At 38.3% G+C, this 22,938-nt stretch overlaps 1 non-coding gene across 1 annotated transcript; it reads left to right on the forward strand.

Annotated features, from left to right (window-relative positions):
- Positions 1 to 13,427: 13,427 nt before the first annotated feature.
- Positions 13,428 to 13,561, forward strand: LOC132482792 (small nucleolar RNA SNORA70). The gene has a single exon (XR_009530960.1). It is a non-coding gene; the product is annotated as a small nucleolar RNA SNORA70 (small nucleolar RNA).
- The last annotated feature ends 9,377 nt before the right edge of the window (positions 13,562 to 22,938 follow it).

Genomic DNA, 22,938 nt, shown 5'->3' on the forward strand with positions numbered 1-22,938 from the left:
ATACAGACTCAGAGTACAGGATTGTCATCTTTTACCCCCAAAAATCTCTATGTCCCATGTACAAATTAGACAGCTAGAGGATTGAACATTCCTAACCGTGAAAGGAAGAAGGCATTGTTATCAAGTCTAAGCCCGTACTGCTTGCCACAGGACAGGCCAATAAATGGGGAGATGAGGTCCTGGGGCAAGCAATAGCCACTTTATTTGGAAAGCCAGCAGACCGAGAAGGTGGCAGGCTCATGTCCCAGAGAACCGTCATGCCCAAGTCAGAATTCAGGCTTCTTTTATACTAAAAAGGGGCGGGGGTGTGGTTGGTTCTCGCAGACATCTTTGTGTTGGAGTCCTTGCATCTGTCCGGGTAGGTCAGGTCTTGATGTTCCTGTAAACCTCCAACAAGACAAATGTTATTCTCTGTTCTGCAACTTTTTATCTCTATAGGAGTGGAAAAGTGTTACACCCTTAAAGGTCAGAGCCTTGAGAATGGGCTTTCCTGTATATTTCAGGCTCTAGGCAACATTTTTAACTTGAAGCTAAAGCCATAGACCAGCGGTCCCCATCTTTTTGGCACCAGGGACCGGTTTCATGGAAGACAGTTTTTCCACAGACCGGCGTTGGGGGTGACGGTCAAGCAGTCATGCGCGCGATGGGGAGTGGCAGATGAAGCTTGAAGCTTCCCTCACTTGCCCGCCACTTGCCTCCTGCTTTGTGGCCCTGTTCCTAACAGGCTGCGGACCAGTAACCGTCCGCGACCTGGGGGTTGGGAACCCCTGCAATAGAATACAAAGGTTAAAGTTAAAAACAGATCCAAAATGGAGTCAGATTTGTTCTGATGTATTACAGTATCACTTTCCTGAAGCTTCTGTCTTCGTTTAAAAATTTTTATTGGAGTGTTGTTGACTTGCAGTGTTGTGTTAGTTTCAGGTGTACAGCAAAGCGAATCAGTTATACATACACATAGATCCACTCTTTTTTAGATTCTTTTCCCATCTAGGTTGTCAGAGTATTGAGTAGAGTTCCCTGTGCTATACGGTAGGTCCTTATTAGTTATCTATTTTATATACAGTACTCTGTATGTGTCAATCCCAGTCTTCCAGTTTATCACTTCCCCCACGCTTCCCCTTGGGTAACCATAAGTTTGATTTTGATACCTGTGAAGACTTGACTGTGGGGGAGATGAGACTGGTTTTAGGGAGAATGCTTTTGCTCCAATGCTGAAAACACCCCAGACCAACTATAGCTAGTTAAGTAATCTCTATCCAGGGCTCTGTGGAAACAAGGAAGGTGCATACTTAATGCAGATTGAGGGTTCTCTGTCAGCTGCCTTACAAATATACTGCATTTAACGTTCTCTAACATTGTCTGAACTTGTTGTAACCTGGAAACGTTGAGAAAGTCCCAAAGCCGGTAATCACTACACTAAGATTTTAAGCCTAGGTGAAACAATCCTCAAAACCCATGATTCTAAGCTTAAAAGCATCAGGGAACAAAATACTGGTCCACCTTCTCCTTGAGATTCCAAGGACTGAAGAAGCCTTGAGTCTCTGCCAACTCCATGTCACCCAAACAATTGAAGGAAGAATTGCCATGACTTTGATGAAGAGAAGCTTGAATCAGGGATTTCTAGAGTGACACAAAGAAATGAGAAAACATATCTCAAATAAAAAGAAAACTATTCAAGGTTAATTTACAGGGTTCTCTGTCATTATCCTCTTATTTTTGTTTTCGTGTATAAACTAAACCAGTAATAATCCAGGCTGTGATGAACACTTCCAATATAAAAGGATAGAAGTTACTTGTGCAGGTCATACTGACCTTATACAAGGATGAGTATGTAGAATAAGCACTTGTGGGACTTCCCTGGTGGCGCAGTGGTTAAGAATCCGCCTGCCAATGCAGGGGACACGGGTTTGAGCCCTGATCTGGGAAGATCCCGCATGCTGTGGAGCAACTAAGCCTGTGCACCACAACTACTGAGCACACGTGCTGCAACTACTGAAGCCCGCGTGCCTAGAGCCCATGCTCCACAACAAGAGAAGCCACTGCAATGAGAAGCCTGCTCACCGCAACTAGAGAAAGCCCGTGTGCAGCAACGAAGACCCAACATGGCCAAAACTAAATAAAAGTAAATAAGTTTAAAAAAAAGAATAACCATTTGTATAGAAAGATGTCAGTGAAATCATCTATGGTTTTATTTTCATTTACATTTTATCATTTCATTTACTTTAAATCTTTGGATTTTATCAACAAAATCTATTTTAATTCATAACTTAAAATAATGGATCAACCTTTCGTAGTTTACAAAATAAGACACTACTGGTTGAATTATTTCTTCATAAAAGAAGCTTTGTTACTAAACTGTAATATTACAGTTTAAGCTTAAATATTCTCCCTAAAATTTTGCCTTCAGTTGTAAGGTCTCCCATACATTAAACTGACAGATTCTTTCAATCCAGCAACAACTGTTGTTTTCCTTGCCCTAGTGAAAAATAAACTGCAGGAGATTCCTGGATTAACAAGAGGGATGGGGTCCATATGCATATAGTTGTCTCCTCCTGCAAACTCTCTGGTCACAATATGTGTTCTACGTTTCAGTGTAATTGCCAGATAATTTCCTAGGATGTAATTTGTATTTCTGCATTGACTTAAAGACTGAAATATTATAGACTCATAAATTAATGAAGGCCTCCTCAGTTCATTGTATCAGAATCAAGTACTTAGGTTGAACCTCTCTGCTTGACAAACAGGCTCATTGGGCAGACACTGAGAGTGAGAATGCCATGTGGCTTTCACTACATTTAAATTTTTAATTTGACCTCAGGGTAAAAAGAAAAAATAGATACACTCTACTACAAATGATTTGACAAAAGCCATTGGATCAAATGAGCCTTGCTTTTTCCTTCATGTCATGTTTTTTAAATTTATTTATTCAACTATACTTGATTTACAACGTTGTGTTAATTTCTGCTGTACAGCAAAGTGATTCAGTTATACATATTTGTACATTCTTTTTCGTATTCTTTTCCATGATGGTTTATCACAGGGTATTGAATAGAGTTCCCTCTGGTAGACAGTAGGACCTTGTTGTGATGCATCCTATACATACTAGTTTGCATCTGCTAATCCCAAACTCCTAATCCTTTCCTCCCCCACCCCCTCCCCCTTTACAACCACAAGTCTGTTCTGTCTATAAGTCTGCTGCTGTTTTATAAATAAGTTCATTTATATCATTTTTAGATTCCACATATAAGCGATATCATACGGTATTTGTATTTCTCTGACATACTTCACTCAGTATGATCATCTCTAGGTCCATCCATGTTGTTGCCAATGACATTATCTCCTTTTTCATGGCTGAGTAATATTCCATTGTATGTATGTGCCACATCTTCTTTATCCATTCCTCTACTGATGGACACCTAGGTTGCTTCCATGCCTTGGCTATTGTGAATAGTGCTGCTATGAGCGTCAGCGTGCGTGTATCTTTTTGAATGATAGTTTTCTCTGGATATATGCCCAGGAGTGGGATTGCTGGGTCATATGGTAGCTCTATTTTTAGTTTTCTGAGGAACCGCCATACTGTTCCCCATAGTGGCTGCACTGATGTACATTCCCACCAACAGTGCAGGAGAGGGCTCCCTCCTTGGTGTGACTTTCTATTCCCTGAGTTCTTTCTCTTTGAGTCCATGTTCCTTGGTTTGTTTCTGTCCTTCTGCTCCATTTGTCAGTGTCTCCACATAGTATCTTCCATTTTCCTCACAAGAGCAACAGTCATAGCAACGGCAGACAATGAAGACACCAAAGTTCCCAAATCTACAGAAATTTCAGGTGACATTCACTCTGCCTTCACCTCTTTCTCCACCATCTGCCCTTATTCCTTGTCTCCGTCCCGTAGTTTGCACACCTCCTAGTTAGGAATAATTCTTTGTGAGGCTTCTGATATCAGGGAACGACGTCTGTCCTCACTTTTTCTGTTGTTTCCCTTTTCTCCTGGATTGCGTCCTCTTAAGAGACTAGAATGAACACAAGTGCAAACCTATTTTCATTGTGTATTTCCCCGATTTCTTCGTAATTGAACCCTCTTGCTTCGGTGCTCCCTCCTTTCTCCTTTTCAAGGTTTGGGGTAGATCCAGCTTCTTCTGAATCATGAGGTTTGTCTACTCTTGCCTGCCCCCTGAATATTCTTTTCTTTTCTTTCTTTTTTTATTACATCTTTATTGGAGTATAATTGCTTTACAATGGTGTTAGTTTCTGCTTTATAACACAGTGAATCAGCTATATATATACATATATCCCCATATCTCCTCCCTCTTGTGTCTCCCTCCCACCCTCCCTATCCCACCCCTCCAGGCGGTCACAGAGCACCGAGCTGATCTCCCTGTGCTATGCGGCTGCTTCCCACTAGCTCTCTATTTTATGTTTGGTAGTGTATATATGTCCACGCCTCTTTCTCGCTTTCTCACAGCTTACCCTTCCCCCTCCCCATGTCCTCAAGTCCATCTCTAGTAGGTCTGTGTCTTTATTCCTGTCTTACCCCTATTCTTTTCTAATGCCATGCATTCCACTCCCTTTTCTAAAAGCCACTCCCAGACTTCTGTCTTCAATTCAGAGCTTCCTGAAAATCCACATTGCTTTCCAAAAGGTTGAACATTGTCATGTCTCTTTGGATATCTGATAGCATCTCAAACTGGAAAAGTCAGTTGTGATTTTATGAGCTTTTTAAAAATTAGAGTTGATTATTATAACTCTATATATTATATATTATAACAGTTTCAGGTGTACAGCATATTTTATAGATTATAATCCAGTTAAAGTTATTATAAATTATTGGCTATATTCCCTGTGTTCTACATTGTATCTTTGTATCTTATTTATCTTATACATAATAGTTTGTATGTATGGTCTTTCAGCAGCCATCTGAGCTTAGCCAATTTGTTTTATAGTTTATTTAGAGATCATGGTGCCAATTAATTGGGGGAAATTATTTCTCATAAATTAGAAATATAGATTAGGGCAACTATTAAAAGGGAATTGCATCTTCTAATATTAAATCTAGGCTTTATGATCTCCTAGGGAACTGTCAGTGTCTATGTTTTTTTCCCATTTCTACATGGCATTGGGAGCAGCCTTAAGAATCATTAAATATGCTTTCACAGTACAAAATGCTCAGAGCCTCCATAAAATGAACATGTTAAAAATAAAATTTGAAAATCAGTGCAACTGTGCTCAATGAAGAGACATGTATATTGAGAGGGTCATTAAGAGAAAGTGTTCCAGTGGTTTCACAGTAAATAAAAACTCAATCTCAGGAGCCCCCTTTTAATTAAAGTGGAATTTCAGAATATTTCAAAGTGTACTGCTTATTGCATAGTTTTAAGTGTAAGATTATTTTTCCTGTGTATGAGAATAAGCCATGAGATAAAAGAGGAATTCTCATTAAAACATATAACACAAAAACACTTGAGAATTTCTCTCTGATGAACTTATTCATGATTTATGCATAATGCCATTGGATTTTATTTCACAAGGACTTTTATTTGCGTCAATTCAATATCCTTTTGTACATAGTTTGATCCTGAAATGTCTGAGAATCTACAACATATTTTTGATAAAAGTCCTATTCATAGGAGAACATCACACCATTATTTATAACACACAGTCCTTTAAATTGGATGGAACCGCAGCAGGCTCCATGATTACATGTCTACATGTGTTATCATGCAACTGGAAATGAAAAAGATCTCAATTCTGTGCTCAAATGTTGATCTGGTTATCAGGACAGGGTTATGTTCTAGCACAAGTTAGAATATAGAGATAAGCTCTCCACATTCCAGGGTCTACCTTTCTTGGAGCAGCGTTATATTTTATCTAGAACGTTCCTCAGTTCCTCACTTTGGAGGCTCGGAATAAAAAATCCATGAGATCTTCCCCATTCTGGTTCACTTAGTCAATGACCATGTGTAGACTTTGCCCTTTTAGTGTATAATGGCTATAGGACAGCTGAACCCAAGGAGATGCGAAGAGAAACCTAACTGCCTTGTTTTAAGAGCATCCTGGTGTTGCCTTGACTTCACTGTAATCCCCAGGATTTCAGTGCTGTCTAGGTGGAATGCCAGGTCCGGTAGGCCATCAAGGTGGGTAGCTTTCAATACATGAGAATGCATGTCCAAGAAAATTAATGCAGTGTCCCGATACTTCAGCTTAGCATTGAAAAGTAAAATCACATCTGCTTGGATAGAGTTCCAAATACCCAGGATCTTCCTAGAGGCCGTTAAATGCAAAGTTTTAAAATTTACTGAACCCTCTTTATTGAACTATTTTTAACAGGCTATAGTGGCAAAATATTTTTAGGCATTGGGGTGTCTGTCCGTTTCCCAAACGATGTGAAAGACCGGGCTGTGTTAGACGGGGTAGTAAGAGTAATACAGCTTCAGGGATTTTCCGGCTGTTTTCTCTAATAAATATATTTTCCACATCAGCTGCTTTGAGCTGCGTTGCTGGAACTTTTTTCCATTCTTTACATGTTTTTGGGTGAGTTCAGAAAGATTCGACTAGGCACTGTCCTTTGAGTGTGGTGATAAAATAGAGGTGACACAGGCTTAAGACCAAGTGTCAGTTGCTGATGGAGAATTGTCAGGATTTGAGCACCACGTGCTTTCCAGGGAGCACAGGTGACAGGAATCAAAACCAAGACACTAGTATATCAAAAATAACTCGTAAAAAATAACTTGTAAAAAATTGGGGGAAAAGAAAACAAAACAGGACTTCCCTGGTGGCACAGTGGTTAAGAATCCACCTGCCAACGGAGGGGCCATGGGTTCGATCCCTGGTCCTGGAAGATCCCACATGCCATGGAGCTGCTAAGCCCGTGAGCCACAGCTACTGAGCCCGCGTGCCACAACTACTGAAGCTCTCATGCCTAGAGCCTGTGCTCCGCAACAAGAGAAGCCACTGCAATGAGAAGCCCGCGCACCGCAATGAAGAGTAGCCCCCGCTCGCTGCAACTAGAGAAAGCCTGTGTGCAGCAACAAAGACCCAATGCAGCCAAAAATAAATAACAAAACAAAAAAAACAAAACCCAGTTAAGAAAAAGCAAGCATAGTCTCTTTTAAAAATAAACTTGGCTATAATATTGGGAACCACAAGGAATGTCTTCCGTAACGTGAAAGTTTTTAATAAAAGGATTAATATCCCTCTGTTTACAAATCTCTCAATCTTTCTCCCAATTTTATTCACATTATGATTTTTTTTTTTTTTTGGCTCTCAAGTCTCAAGAGCTTTACTTATATACTTTGGAAAGACAATGTCCGTGAACTGTTGAACCATATTTGAAATCTATTTCAGTAAGAATGTGGATACTTGGAAAATCAGATTACTTCTGGGTTTGGAAGAACAGTTAGTCTAATCTAAGCATCTTCCTCCTAGTTCAACCATTTTTCCAGCGTTCCACCAAATTATTCATCAGCCTATGCCTGTACATCTCCAGGATGAGGGGATTCAATGCCTTGTAAAGAACAAACTTGAAAGTATAACTTTTTACTGAAAGGTGACTAAAAGGGTAAAACTGTTAAAATAGAAAAATGTTGTATCCACATTCATTTAAGATTAAGAAGCCTATCATTTCTTACCTTCTCCCAAATTAAATGATAGAAATAATATTTGATTGCAGTTTTAAATTCCATAACAGTTTTCACATGTATTTAATCCAATTATGGTCGCAAAGTTAAAGCAGTTTCCCACAGCTTTAAACAAACATCTTAACTATATATATTATGAAACTATCCAACACTAAATAAATGGGCAATATGTGTGGATCCTTCTGTCTTAGGCATTAAATAATCCCTATTTGATAAATAAAGGCAATGAGGGTCAGGAGAGAGAAATGAATTACCAAAGATACCATTAGAATTCAGATTTCCTGCTTTAAAACTGTATGACCTTTCCATCTACCATGCTAATTTTCTTGTTCTCCAATAGGAATATTTTTCAAGCTAACTTTTTTCTAATGTTTTTCTCCCAGAGGGATATTTATTGCTCTCTATGCCAGTACCTGTTAAAAGACAGTTTAAGAAAGGTATGCTTACGTCATTATTTGCCCGTCTGTATAGTGAAATATCACGTGTATCGATGTCAAGACAAAATATGTTCAAATTCAGCTTTGTTGATGATCTGTTGCATGAATTCACATAAATTACATTTCTTATGCCTCAGCACTCTATTCTCTGTGATGTGTATTTTTATCTTTCCAAGCTTTTACTGTGGCAAAAAAACATAACCTATAATTTCAAATTTTAACCAGTTTAAAGTATACAATTTTTTAACCTTTTGGTTGATTTTTATTGAGATATAATTTATATAGATAACATTGTGTACACTTAAGGTGTCCAGTGGGTTAATTTGACACATTTGTATATTGCTTTATGACCACCGTGGCTTTAGCTAATGTCTCTGTCCCATTCCATAATTATTATTATTATTTTTGTAGTCAGAAGGTTTAAGATCTAGCCTCTTAGGAATTTTTTTTTTTTTTTTTTTTTTTTTTGCTGTACGCGGGCCTCTCACTGCCGCGGCCCCTCCCGCTGCGGAGCACAGGCTCCGGACACACAGGCTCCGCGGCCATGGCTCGCGGGCCCAGCCGCTCCGCGGCACGTGGGATCCTCCGGGACCGGGGCACGAACCCGTGTCCCCCGCATCGGCAGGCGGACCCTCAACCACTGCGCCACCAGGGAAGCCCTCTCTTAGGAATTTTGAAGTATATAATACACTATTGTTGACTGTAATCTCTATGCTGTGCATTAGCTCTCCAGAATTTACGCATCTTCTGTTTGTAAGTTTGTATCACTAAACAGCATCTCCACCTACTCCGTACCCTCCCAGTCTCTGGGAACCACCATTCTACTCTCTGCTTCTACGAGTTCAGCTTTTTTAGATTCAACACATAAGTGAGATCGTACAGTATTTATATTTGCCCTTCTGTGTCTGGCTTGTCCCACTTAACATAATGCCCTCGAGGTCCATCCAAGTTGTCTCAAAAGGCAAGGTTTCCTTCTTTTTATGGTGAATAATATTCTGCTATGTATATTTACCACATCTTTTTTTTTAAAATTGTATTGGAGTATAGTTGACTTATAATATCGTGTTACTTTTTGCTGTACAGCAAAGTGAATCAGTTATACATATATACAGTCTTTTTAGGTCCTTTTCACATATAGGTCATTACTTATTTGAGTAGAGTTCCCTGTGCTATACAGTAGGTCCTTATTTGTTATCTATTTATATACAGTAGTCTATATATGTCAGTCCCAATCTCCCAATTTATGCTTCCCCTGCTTTCCCCCCTGGTAACCATACGTTTATTTTCTACTTCTGTGACTCTATATTTGTACCATTTTTTAAGATTCCACATATAAGCGATATATGATATTTGTCATTCTCTGACTTATTTCACTTAGTATGACCATCTCTAGGTCCATCCATGTTGCTGCAAATGGCATTATTTCATTCTTTTTATTTTTATCACTGAGCAATATTCCATCGTGTATATGTACCACATCTTCTTTATCCACTCATCTGTCGATGGGCATTTAGGTTGCTCCCATGTCCTGGCTACTGTAAATAGTGCTGCTATGAGCACTGGGGTGCATGTATCTTTTCGAATTTCGGTTTTCTCTCATATATGCCCAGGATTGGGATTGCTGGGTCATATGGCAGCTCTATTTTTAGTTTTTTAAGGAACCTCCATACTGTTCTCCATAGTGGCTGCACCAATTTACATTCCCACCAACAGTGTAAGAGGGTTCCCTCTTCTCCACCCCCTCTCCAGCATTTATTGTTTGTAGATTTTTTGATGATGGCCATTCTGACCAGTGTGAGGTGGTACCTCACTGCAGTTTTGATTTGCATTTCTCTAATAATTAGTGATGTTGAGCATCTTTTCATGTGCCTTTTGGCCATCTGTATGTCTTCTTTGGAGAAATGTCTATTTAGATCTTCTGCCCAGTTTTTGATTGGGTTGTTTGTTTTTGTTGATACTGAGCTGCATGAGCTGTTTGTATATTTTGGAGATGAATCCCTTGTTGGTTGCTTCATTTGCAAATGTTTTCTCCCATTCTGAGGGTTTTTTTTTTCATTTTGTTCATGGTTTCCTTTGCTGTGCAACAGCTTATAAATTAAGTTTACCCGTATTGTAGTGAGTATCAGATCTTCATCCCTTTCTGTGTTTGAACATTCCATTGAACGGATAGACCACATTTTGTTTGTCTGTTCATCTGCTGATGTACATTTGCATTGCTTCCACCTTTCACTATTATGAATACTAATTCTCTGATCATCCATGTAGATGTATTTGCTTAAATACTTGTTTGCAGTTTTCTGGGGTCTGTATACCTAGGCGTGGGATTGCTAGGTCATTTTCTACCGAGTTTTGCACATTATATTTTTTATTTCAACAGACATAAATATGATTTCCACAAGCTCACATGACCTCACACTTTGAATGACATTCTTTTTCATTATCAAATGACTGCTCCTTTAAAATAATCATTTTATCCTACACACAATAGATAGAGGGTATGTGAAAATATGAGCAAAGTGTATTTTGATGTGGAGGTTTATTGGGCATTATCAATCTATTCCAATCACAAATTGCTGTTATAGCCAGGCCAAGTTAAAAATTCCCTTAAATATATGAGGGACAGCACATTAAAAATGACCCAGGAATTTTAAACCAAGTTGAAACTGAAGTCTATGCCACACACCTGCTATTCTTGGCAATTATCACTTTATTGTCTTTCTAACAAGTATTATGAGTCTTCAGATGTCTGCATGTGATGTGTCCTTTCTGTAATGCTGAAAGTATGGCAAAATTGAACTGTTTGTGGGTTAACATATTTATTTAAATATCTACAAGTTTAACTTAGGGTATCTTTTTTGTTGCCCTATTAAAAAACATTAACTCAGTACAAAGATATAGAAAAAATGTTCACTGAACTATAGTTGAAAGTCACAGCCTGTGTATCAATGAAAATCCCAGGTTCCAATTTTTTTTTTTAAAAGAAACTCCTCAGGGATAAATGAAGATGGAGAGCATGTCTCTAAGCCCCTGCAGAAAGCCCTCCCCTTCAGACTCGCAGATCTGTCTTCCGTGCAGGAGATCCTAAATTAGGGAACAGGACAGTTGAAGGAGCCCCAGACTGGTCCATGTTCTGTGCTTTTCTGTTGTCTGCATTTGTTTGCATAGCACAGTGAAGCAGCAGGATGGTATAATTACCACCATCTTTCTTGGAGCAAATTAATCTGCACTCACCTGCAGGGAGTCAATGAAGCAGAAAAGACCCCAGTGGAGAAATATTTCTTTTGTGTAGCAAAGCTCAAACCTAGTTTAAACCTTGAAACGCCAACATATAATTTATCTCACTGTTCTCTGACTATCAGCAATTAAGATACCAGGTAAAAATAGGACATTGGAAGGGGTTTCTAAACACTTGGTGGAGGCTGACTCATGTTTGCGCTGTTTAAATGTATCACCCACACCTGTCTGCCGGTTTGGAGACTGCAGACTTCTCATCAATTCCCATTTTCTTCCACAAGATTTGGAGCTAATGGTTGGTAGAAAATAACCAGCATGTTGCATTCTTTTCCCCCTTTGTGGATTTTTTTTCTTCCATTATTTTACGAGGAAGTTTCACTTTCTTTATTTTTCTCATAAAAAATGAGTGCATTTGGATGGGATTTGTAATGCAAGATGTATTTCAAACTAAATGAAAATGAAAACAAAACACATTACAATGTGGGATATGCAGGAAAAGAAACAGAAAAATTGGTCTTGGGATGCTTTCATTAGTTAAAAAAAAAGAGTCTCAGAGAAAATATCTAAGCTTCTGCTTTAAAAGCCAGAAAAATAAGAGCAAATTAAATCTAAAATAAGTGGAAGGAAAGAAATAATAAAGAGCAGAACAAAAATCAATGAGAGACAAAACTGTTAAACAATGGATGAAACCAATTAAATCCGAAGCTGTTCCTTTGGAAAGTTCAGTAAAATTGATTAATTTCTAGCCATCTAGTCAGGAGGAAGAAAAGAGGTAAGACACAAATAGATAAAATAGGGGCACTGCTAAGGGCTTCATAAATATTGATGTAATAATTAGTGACTATTATGAACAAGTTAATACCAATACATCTGGCAACTTAAAGAATCAGTGAACAAATTATATAAAAGATGCAAATCACTAAAACACACAAGAAAAAAAATAACTTATACAGTCCTGTGTATATATAACAAATATAATTTCCAGTAAAATAGTTTCCAAAGCAAACTTGAAACAAAAATGGCTTATTAGGCGAATCCTAAAAAAAAGATTTATGGAATAAAAATACTGAATACAGGCAAAATCGTCTAGAAAATAGAATATGAGAAAATGCTTTCTAAGTCATTTTAGGAGGCTAGTAGAATCAGAACATAAAGAAGACATTATAATAAAAAGAAACTACAGATGAATAAATCTAGTAAATCCCTAGTAAATTTAGGTGTAAAAATCCTTAACAAAATAATAGAATAATAGAATCTACTGATGTGTAAAAATTATCATACATCTTGGCCAAGTTGGGTTTAAACATAGGAATATATGGTTGGTTTCACACTCAGTAACCCTTCAGGATAAGTCAACATATTAATAGAATAAAAATGAGATTCCAAGTGATAAGAATAAGAACAATTTGCTAAGAATAACTGAAATAGAAAAAGCAGTTGACAAAACTGAACTGTAAAAGCTAAAAATATAATTTTTCTGTAAGAAATTATAAGACAAGTGGCAACCTTCCATTAGGAGAAGATCTTGTAGGTCAGACACAAAATACATAGACCTTAAAGGAAAACTATAAGTTGTGTTTCATTAATATTTAAAATTTCCATTTTTTTTAGATGTTGGGGGTAAGAGTTTATTAATTTTTATTTTATTATTTTTGCTGTGTTGGGTCTTCATTTCTGTGTGAGGGTTTTCTCTAGTTGTGGCAAGCGGGGGCCACTCTTCATCGCGGTGCGCGGGCCTCTCACTGTCGCGGCCTCTTCCGTTGCGGAGCACAGGCTCAAGACGCGCAGGCTCCGTAGCTGTGGCTCATGGGCGCAGCCGCTCCACGGCATGTGGGATCCTCCCGGACCGGGGCACGAACCCGCGTCCCCTGCATTAGCAGGCAGACTCTCAACCACTGTGCCACCAGGGAAGCCCCTAAAATTTCCATTTTTAAAGACTTCAGAGTGTGATATTAATCCACAAATTGGGAGAAAGAATTTACAAAATAAAGGGTTTCTTTTTTAAAATTTTTTTCAGCAGACTAGAGAAAGAACACTCAAAAATGAGCAAGAAGAGCATCAGCACAAAATGATTTAAATGGCCGAACAGTTTAAACAGACATTTTATCCAATACATTTGCAAATAACCCAGTTAAGCCAACTGTGCTCTTTTCCCCACGGGGGCCCGATGTCCAGTAGCCGCAAACAACAGCCTCCTCGGTAGTGTATGCAGCCTGTTGCCTGTATGGGTTTCCCTAAGGGACCTTGGATTCAGCCCTTTCCCGTGCACATTCATGAGTGGCGTGCTGTCCCCAGTCGAGGCTCCAGACAGGTATGCGTGGTGCCTTTGGAAAGCCCCAGGGCACAGTGGCCAGGGTCCACATGGACCAAGGCATAATGTCCATCGGCACCAAGCTGCAGCACGAGGAACGTGTGATTGAGGCCAAGTTCAAGTTCCCTGGCCGCCAGAAGATCCACATCTCCAAGAAATGGGGATTTCCTAAGTTTAATGCGGATGAATTTGAAAACATGGTGGCAGAAAAGCGGCTCATCCTGGATGGCTGTGAGGTCACATACAGCCCCAGTTGTGTCCCTCTGGCCAAATGGCGAGCCCTGCACTCATGAGAGCCTTGGCACTGTGCCCTCCTGACTCATGCCCACCAAGAAATCCTACTTTCTTGTCAAAAAAAAAAATGCAAATAACCAACAAACGCCTAAAGTATAATCAATATCACTAGGCATTAGGAAAGCAAATTAAAACTACAAGTTACTGCTGCACAAACGCTAGGGGGGCTAAATTAAAAAAGGTGGATTATCGATACCAAGTGTTGGTGATGATGTGAATCACCTGGGAGAATTCTCCATGTGGGTGGAAATGTAATATTAGAAAGCCACTTTGGACAGCGATTTCACTTTTTAAAAATAAAATTAAATATACGCTTGACATAAAATCATCCTGCAATGCCTCTCCAGGTATTTATCCAACAGAATTAAAGACCCTTTTACTCATGGCCAAAACAGCATTGTCTATGCCTTTTTAACTCATAACCAACAAAAACAGGAAACAACCCAAGTGTCTGTCCACTGGTCAATGGATGGTCCTGTTTCCGCGAGATGGATCACTTCTCTCCAGTAAAAGAAAAAAATAACAAACTACAAAGATTCACAGTAGGAATGACTCTCAAAAACATTCACCTCAGTGAAAGAAGCCAGGCAGAAAAAGGAGACTCCATTTTGATGAATTTCTCAAGAAAAATGAGTGACTTGGAGAAACCCAGGAGCCATCTTGGGGAAGGATGGGGTGGGAGGCTCACTGCAGTGGGACACCTGGGAATGTGGAGGGGATTGAAAGGGTCCCCATGTTGGTTGTGATGACTTTCACCTGTTTACATATATTTCTCAATCTCTCAAGTTCTATGGTTTCTCACTGTGAAGTTTTAGTAGGAATTTTATTGTACATCAGTCATTGATTCATGAAGACGGTTTAAAAAAATTTCAGAAGAAGACAGCACAGATCGGGGAGGGGGTGTCTATGAAGAGTCTCACTTTGAAGAACCTCCTTGGAGGGAAATCCCAGTTGCTTCTGTGTGGGAAGGGTGGTATCCCGAAAGCCTCTTGGATTCTAGCTGTGCTGTGAGGCTACCATGGGGGATGGCCAGCTGAGAGGATGAAGAACAAAATCAAGGGGAAAGCTACATCTCTATCAAACCCAACCCCAAATTTATACATTTCTTCCCCCAAACCAACTCCATTTTCTAACTGGAAAAAAAGTGTCTCCTATCTTTATGGCAACTTTGACCTTAGAGTTTTCATCTCCCCCTTTGTCTTAAGCTATAATGGACTTTTTTTTTTTTTTTTTTTTTTTTACTATAGTCAGGAATCTTGACTGAACCATTTCTCCCTAAACTTGAAAAGAAAGAAGAGGTGAGGGGGGGAGGAAATGTTAGCTTGTGCGCCATGTATATAGAAGTGTTCTCTTTACATTGAACTAAATGGCTCTTAAAAATTAAGCCTGATTAGCCAATAATATTTTTTAAAAAGAATTAGATTACTTCACAAGGTGTAAAGATGATTGTCAGCTTCAGGGAAATTGCTTCCTCTGGGATTTGATCAACACGATGAGAAATAGAAACGTAAAATCATTAGGGGGTCACGGTTTTTTCAATTCTTTTCAAATGTGTAAGTGGGGTAAAGAAATTCAGCATTGAAGCATGGATTTAAACTCAGAATGAATGCACTGCAGTCAAATTCCAATTCTAGCCTTCATTTTCATTTTGATTACTGAACAACCCACGTCAAATCAATGAATTTGGTAAATAATAATGGTCATAGTAATAATAGACATCAGGGCCTTTTGGGAATTAAAGCTGAGCTATGTCATCTATCTTCTCCTTTGTTTCGGACTTAAAAAATAAGATTGACGTTAAGTGAACTCATGTAATGTGCTCTGTGGTCATTATGTAAAACTTGGTTGAAGCGTGTGGCATCGATACATTAATTTTTATGGATAAAAGAGTACTTCAGATCTTACTCATTTCTTTAACAGATTGTTCACTGTAAAATAAGTGTTGGTCAGGTGGTCTGAAAGGTCATGGATGCTAAGAGATGTCTGTGTGCCCTGGTTAGACCACAAGAAAGAAGTAAGATAGGCTCTTTTTTTTCCCCCTGAAAGCTCAACAACTGTCATTCAAAGAAAGAAAGCTTAAATGATCGCTTAAGGTAGATAGCAGTGAACTGGAGGATTGCAAAAGGAGAATATATTGCATTTTGCTTGTTTAAGTTTGCAAAGAAAACGTAAGGCTAGCCAAGGAGCAGAATGAGATAACTCCAACACACGTTGGCTGTGGGAGTAAAAGCCTCTTTTATACACGCCTTCCATCGAAGAGAAAAGGAATTCTGAGGCCCGCCTCTGCCCCCAAAAAACCCAGGAAGAATATTAAATCAGCGTCCATCCTCAAATCCCATCTCTCGAATGCGGTCTCCCCTGTGCAGATAAAGTGGTCAGATTTATGAGAAAGTTGGTCCTCCATTAGAAGAAATGTATTATCAAACAAATGTAAATTTGGAAGTGAAAACAGAATATAAAACTCCAACTCATGATTTCTGAGTCAGGGTTTTGTCTGTGTGTTGCCATAGGAACAGAATTCTTTGCGGGGCACCTGTCATCTCAGAATGGAAACCCCACATCCCATCTTTCTTGCTGTGAGCTGAGGTCCTGTGACTCGGTTCTCGGGGGGATAACCTGAAATGCCATGGGGCGATTTGCATGAAATGCTTCCCAAAACAGAAAGTGTGTTCCTTCTTTGTTTTTCCTGGTGCCTTAAAGAAAAAGTTTCCCAACCCATGCCCTAGGGGATAGCAAATGCTTATGGGAAAGGAAAGTAGTATATACTTTTCTCTCTGTTTTCCTAGCATAGCCTGAAAGAATGTGCATATAAGCTAAGCACTCAATAAAATAAAATTATAATGTTCCACTTTGTAATTAAATTCTTCCTATGACAAGATTACTTCTACCTTCATATCCCACCCCTCTAGGTGGACACAAAGCACCGAGCTGATATCCCTGTGCTATGCGGCTGCTTCCCACTAGCTATCTGTTTTACATTTGGTAGCGTATATATGTCCAAGCCACTCTCTCACTTCATCCCAGTTTACCCTTCCCCCTTCCTGTGTCCTCAAGTCCATTCTCTATGTCTGCGTCTTAATTCCTGTCCTGCCCCTAGGTTCTTCAGAACCCTTTTTTTTTTAGATTCCATATATATGTGTTAGCATACAGTATTTGTTTTTGTCTTCCTGATTACTTCACTCTGTATGACAGACTCTAGGTCCATCCACCTCACTATAAATAACAATTTCATTTCCTTTTATGGCTGAGTGATAGTCCATTGTATATATGTGCCACTTCTTCTTTATCCATTCATCTGTCGATGGACACTTAGGTTGCTTCCATGTCTTGGCTATTGTAAATAGAGCTGCAGTGAACATTTTGGTACATGACTCTTTTTGAATTATGGTTTTCTCAGGGTATATACCCAGCAGTGGGATTGCTGGGTCATATGGTAGTACTATTTTTAGCTTTTTAAGAAACCTCCATACTGTTTTCCATACTGGTTGTATCAATTTACATTCCTACCAACAGTGCAGGAAGGTTCCCTTTTCACCACTCCCTTTCCATCATTTATTACTTCTAGCTTTTTTTTGATAATGGCCATTCTGACCAGCATGAGGTGATACCTCATTATAGTTCTGATTTGCATTTCTCTAATAATTAGTGATGTTGAGCATCTTTTCATGTGCCTCTTGGCCATCTGTATGTCTTCCTTGGTGAAATGTCTATTTAGATCTTCTGCCCATTTTTTAACTGGATTGTTCATTTTTTTTGATATTGAGCTCTATGAGCTGTTTTTATATTTTGGAGATTAAACCTTTGTTGTTTCATTTGCAAATATTTTCTTCCATTCTAAGGGTTGTCTTTTTGTCTTGTTTATGGTTTCTTTTGCTGTGCAAAAGCTTTTAAGTTTCGTTAGGTCCCATTTGTTTATTTTTGTTTTTATTTCCGTTACTCTAGGAGGTGGTTCAAAAAAGATCTTGCTGTTGTTTATTTGAAAGAATGTTTTTCCTTTGTTTTCCTCTAAGAGTTTTATAGTGTCTGGCTTTACATTTAGGTCTTTAATCCATTTTGAGTTTATTTTTGTGTATGGTGTTAGGGAGTGTTGTAATTTCATTCTTTACATGTAGCTGTCCAGTCTTTCCAGCACCACTTATTGAAGAGGCTGTCTTTTCTCCACTGTCTGTTCTTGCCTCCTTTATCAAAGGTAAGGTGACATAGGTGTGTGGGTTTGTCTCTGGGCTTTCTATCCTGTTCCATTGATCTGTATTTCTGATTTTGTGCCAGTATCATACTGTCTGGCTTACTGTAGCTTTGTAGTATAGTCTGAAGTCAGGGAGCCTGATTCCTCAAGCTCCATTTTTCTTTCTCAAGATTGCTTTGGCTATTTGGGGGGTCTTTTGTGTTCCATACAAATTGTGAAATTTTTTCTAGTTCTATGAAAAATACCATTGATAGTTTGATAGGGATTGCACTGAATCTGTAGTTTGCTTTGGGTAGTATAGTCATTTTCACAGTGTTGATTCTTCCAGTCCAATAACATGGTATATTTCTCCATCTGTTTATGTCATCTTTGATTTCTTTCATCAGTGTTCTACAGTTTTCTGAGTACAAGTCTTTTTGCCTCCTTAGGCAGGTTTATTCCTTGGTATTTTATTCTTTTTGTTGCAGTGGTAAATGGGAGTGTTTCTTTAATTTCTCTTTCTGATTTTTCGTTGTTGGTGGATAGGAATGCCAGAGATTTCTGTGCTTTAATTTTGTATCCTGCAACCTTAACAAATTCACTGATTAGTTCTAGTAGTTTTCTGGGGGCATCTTTAGGATTTTCTATGTATGGTATCATGTCATCAGCAAACAGTGACAGGTTTACTTCTTGTTTTCCAATTTGGGTTCCATTTATTTCTTTATCTTCTCTGATTGCGGTGGCTAGGACTTCCAAAACTATGTTGAATAATAGTGGTGAAAGTGGGCGACCTTGTGTTGTTCCTGATCTTAGTGGAAATGGTTTCAGTTTTTCACCATTGAGAATGATGTTTGCTGTGGGTTTGTCATATATGGCCTTTATTATGTTGAGGTAGTTTCCCTCTATGCCCACTTTCTGGAGAGTTTTTATCATAAATGGGTGTTGAATTTTGTCAAAAACTTTTCCTGCATCTATTGACGTGATCATATGGGTTTTATTCTTCAATTTGTTAATATGGTGTATCACACTGATTGATCTGCATATATTGAAGAATCCTTGCATTCCTGGGATAAATCCCACTTGATCATGGTGTATGATCCTTATAATGTGTTGTTGGAGTCTGCTAGTATTTTGTTCAGGATTTTTGCATCTATGTTCATCAGTGATAGAGTTTATAATTTTCTTTTTTTGTGACATATTTTTCTGGTTTTGGTATCTGGGTGATGGTGGCTTTGTAGAATGAATTTGGGAGTGTTTCTCCCTCTGCAATTTTTTGGAAGAGTTTGAGAAGGATGGGTGTTAGCTCTTTTCTAAATGTTTGTTAGATGGCCTGTGAAGCCATCTGGTCCTGGACTTTTATTTGTTGGAAGATTTTTAATTACAGTTTCAACCTCATTATTTGTGATAGGTCTGTTTATATTTTCTGATTCTTCCTGGTTCAGTCTTGGAAAATTGTACCTTTTGAGGAATTTGTAAATTCTTTCATGGCTGTCCATTTTATTGGCATACAGTTGTTTGTAGTAGCCTCTTATAATCCTTTCTATTTCTGCAGTGTCAGTTGTGATTTCTCCTTTTTGATTTCTAATTTTATTGATTTGTGTCCTCTCCCTTTTTTTCTTGGTGAGTCTGGCTAAGGGTTTATAACTTTTGTTTATCTTCTCAAAGAACCAGCTTTTAGTTTTATTCATCTTTGCTATTGTTTTCTTCCTCTCTGTTTCATTTATTTCTCTGCTCTTTATGATTTCTTTCCTTCTACTGACTTTGGGTTTTCTTTGTTCTTCTTTCTCTAGTTGTTTTAAGTGTAGGGTGAGATTGTTTATTTGAGACTTTTTTTGTTTCTTGAGGTGAGATTGAGTTGCTATAAACTTCCCTCTTAGAACTGCTTTTGCTGTGTCCCATAGGTTTTGGGTCGTTGTGTTTTCATTGTCATTTGTTTCTGTGTTTTTTTAAATTTCTTCTTTAATTTCTTCAGTGATCTCTTAGTTAATTAGTAGCACACTGTTTAGCCTCAATATATTTGTGTCTTTTACAGTTTTTTTCCTGTAATTGATTTCCAGTCTTATAGTGTTGTGGTCAGAAAAGATACTTGATACAATTTCAATTTTCTTAAATTTTCCAAGGCTTGATCTGTGACCCAAGATGTGATGTATCCTGGAGAATGTTCCATCTGTACTTGAGAAGAAAGTGTATTCTACCACTTTTGAGTGCAGTGTTCTATAAGTAACAATTAGATCCATCTGGTCTATTGTGTCATTTAAAGCTTGTGTTTCCTTATTTATTTCTGTTTGGATGATCTGTCCATTGGTGTAAGTGAGGTGTTGAAGTCCCCTACTATTATTGTGTTACTGTTGATTTCTCCTTTCATGGTTGTTAGCATTGGCTTTATGTATTGGGATGCTCCTATGTTGGGTGCATAAACATTTATAATTGTTATATCTTCTTCTTGGATTGATCCTTTGATCATTATGTAGTGTCCCTCCTTATCTCTTGTAACAGTCTTTATTTTAAAGACTATTTTATCTGCTACAAGTATAGCTACTCCAGCTTTCTTTTGATTTCCATTTGCATGGAATATCTTTTTCCATCCCTTCACTTTCAGTCTGTCTGTGTCCCTAGGTCTGAAGTGGGTCTCCTGTAGACAGCATATATATGGGTCTTGTGTTTGTGTCCATTCAGCCAATCTGTGTCTTTTGGTTGGGGCATTTAATCCATTTACATTCAAGGTTATTATCGATATGTACATTCCTATTACCATTTTCTTAATTGTTTTGGGTTTGTTATTGTAGGTCTTTTCCTTGTGTTTCCTGCCTAGAGAAGTTCCTTTAACATTTGTTGTAAAGCTGGCTTGGTGGTGCTGAATTCTCTTAGCTTTTGCTTTTCTGGAAAGCTTTTGACTTCTCCATCGAATCTGAATGAGATCCTTGCTGGGTAGAGTAATCTTCGATGTAGGTTTTTCTCTTTCATCACTTTAAGCATATCCTGCCACTCCCTTCTGGCCTGCAGAGTTTCCACTGAAAAATCAGCTGATAACCTTATGGGGATTTGTTTGCCTGTTATTTTTTGTTTTTCCTTTGTGCTTTTAATATTTTTTCTTTGAATTTAATTTTTGATAGTTTGACTAATATGTGTCTTGCTGTGTTTTTCCTAGGTTTTCTCTGTATGGGACTCTCTGTGCTTCCTGGACTTGGGTGACTATTGCCCATGTTAGGGAAGTTTTCGACTGTAATCTCTTCAATTATTTTCTCAGACCCTTTCTTTTTCTCTTCTTCTTCTAGGACCCCTATAATTTGAATGTTGGTGCATTTAGTGTTGTCCCAGAGGTCTCTGAGATTGTCTTCAATTCTTTTCATTCTTTTTTCTTTATTCTGCTCCTCAGCAGTTATTTCCACCATTTTATCTTCCAGCTCACTTATCTGTTCTTCTGCCTCAGTTATTCTGTTCTTGATTCCTTCTAGTGTATTTTTCATTTCAGTTATTGTGTTGTTCATCTCTGTTTGTGTGTTCTTTAGTTCTTCTAGATCTTTGTTAAACATTTATTGAATTTTATCAATCCGTGCCTCCATTCTATTTCCGAGATTCTGGATCATCTTTACGATCATTACTCTGAATTCTTTTTCCGGTCGATTGCCTATTTCCTCTTCATTTATTTAGTTTTGTAGGTTTTTACCTTGCTCCTTCATCTGTGACATATTTTTTTGCCATCTCATTTTTATGAGTGAGATTGTGTTCCTGTCTTCCTCGTTGTTTGGCCTGAGGCTTCCAACACTGGAGTTTGTTGGCTGTTGGGTACAGCTGGGTCTCGGTGCTGAGATGTGGACCTCCAGGAGACCTCATTCCGATGAACGGTCCTTGGGGTCTGAGGTTCTCTGTTAGTCCAGTGGTTTGGACTCGGAGCTCACACCACAGGAGCTTTGGCCCAACACTGGGCTCATGAACCAAGATCCTGCAAGCTTCCGGTTCATGTGGGGGTTCCTCCTATCTCCTTGGGGGTCAGAGTCCCCCCCTCCAGCAGCCGGCCGGTGCCCTGGTTTTGGGGAAACTCTAACTCTGTGTCTTCCCACACCGCCATCTTGACTCCGCCTCCCATTCACCAAGTTTAAATCTCTAGCAAAAATTAAAATCTCGATGGTCCATGTTTAGGTTGATACAGTATATCTATGCCAGTATGCTTGATATTGGAAACAGTACCATTTTTAAGAGGAGGTAAAGGATACCATTACAGAATGTTTCCATACCTGTCCTACAAAAATGAAAGCTTTCAATGTGTTAGTTGAAAGTGAAGTGGTACTCACTTGCCTACTTGTATAACAGTTCTAGGCACAGTTGAAGTCATATTAGAAAGCAGTGACAGGTTAAAAAAGATAAATGAACATTGTTAGTTTTTGATGAGAAATAAAAGAAATAAATGAATACATGTTACTATGCTCACAGACTTAATATGGAAAGAACTTTTTCATACGTTCAGTGTATTTTTAAGGCAGGCACATTTAAATAACTATGGAGGAATTTATTCAGTTCACTTAAATAGTCTTTGTTGAAGGTGAGAATAATTGAAGGTTTTTTAAAACATATTTTGCCTGAATTCTTAGATAAATGAAAGGAGAAAATTTTACTAACTTTTAATGAATAAGTTAATTAAAATGTGTTGAATTACATATAAATATAGAAATGGGTCTTGGGACTATATTTAAAGGGATGATTAATAGTTTTGAAACATTCTGCTACACACATTATGCCATGTCTTTATCAAATTATTTGCTTAGATTCATTGTATTTTGTTTAAATTTCACGAGGTAAAGACAGACTCTTGTAGTTGTAATGATAGGTACAATCTCTCAACCACTTGGCAGAAACAGAAATAAA

This window comes from Mesoplodon densirostris, chromosome X (assembly GCF_025265405.1).
Source record: "Mesoplodon densirostris isolate mMesDen1 chromosome X, mMesDen1 primary haplotype, whole genome shotgun sequence".
Taxonomy (NCBI): Eukaryota; Metazoa; Chordata; class Mammalia; order Artiodactyla; family Ziphiidae; genus Mesoplodon; species Mesoplodon densirostris.